Source organism: Paroedura picta, chromosome 15 (assembly GCF_049243985.1).
Source record: "Paroedura picta isolate Pp20150507F chromosome 15, Ppicta_v3.0, whole genome shotgun sequence".
Classification (NCBI taxonomy): domain Eukaryota; kingdom Metazoa; phylum Chordata; class Lepidosauria; order Squamata; family Gekkonidae; genus Paroedura; species Paroedura picta.
Genome location: NC_135383.1, coordinates 26,625 through 27,485, shown reverse-complemented (window position 1 = coordinate 27,485; position 861 = coordinate 26,625).

Sequence of the window (861 nt, the reverse complement as noted above, 5' to 3'; positions counted from 1 at the left end):
GGGGGCGAGGCTTGCTGGGAGTTGTAGTTTGCTCTCTTCTCTGTATGCTCAGCTGACTCATGGCATCCTTGCCGAATTGTGGATACAGCACGAGCCAGTGATCGGCTCAGGAGGACTGGCGTCAAAGCTGGAATGGAGTAGAACTGCCCTGGTGACAATTTAATAAACCATCATACTACAGACAAGGGGGGAATGTATTCACGGACACTGAGATCAGTGTTTCCGCAACAGAAACTTCGCCATATTATGCAATTTTATTCACACTCGCCATTGGTCCATACCCACCAAAAACTAACAAGATCAGAGACAAAGGTGCAGATGCTCCACATAATTAATTAACTCTCTACCCATGGAGTTGTGTATATGGTTCACAAGTGACCTTGATCTTGGACCTAAGGCTGGGATCCTGAGCCAGTCACAGAGTAGATTTAGGCCCACAGTCGCCTTCCGTTAATGGCCAATCACGTGTCTTGGCGGGAGTCTCAAAACTGTATATAAGTTCCACTGTTTTGATTGTTGTTCAGTATTTCTGATTCCAGTAAAGTTGTTGGTTGTTGGATCTAAGTGTTTCTGTGTTACTGAACCCACAGATTTAGTACAGTCCTTGCTTCCTTGTGAGTAATACTAGTGTGTATATGATGAGGTGATTAATTCAAGTCTGCTGCCTCTGGAAGAAGAAAAGACCAAATTTTGTTTATTCTGGACTCTAATCCTGCCAAGCCTCCTATATGGATCAGAAACGTGAACTTTACTAAAACCTGACATAAAAGAAATCGAGACCTTCCAAATGCAATGCCTGCAGCAGATTGCGGTTGTCTCTCTATGTAATCATAATCGACATGAGACAATTCAGACAAAATG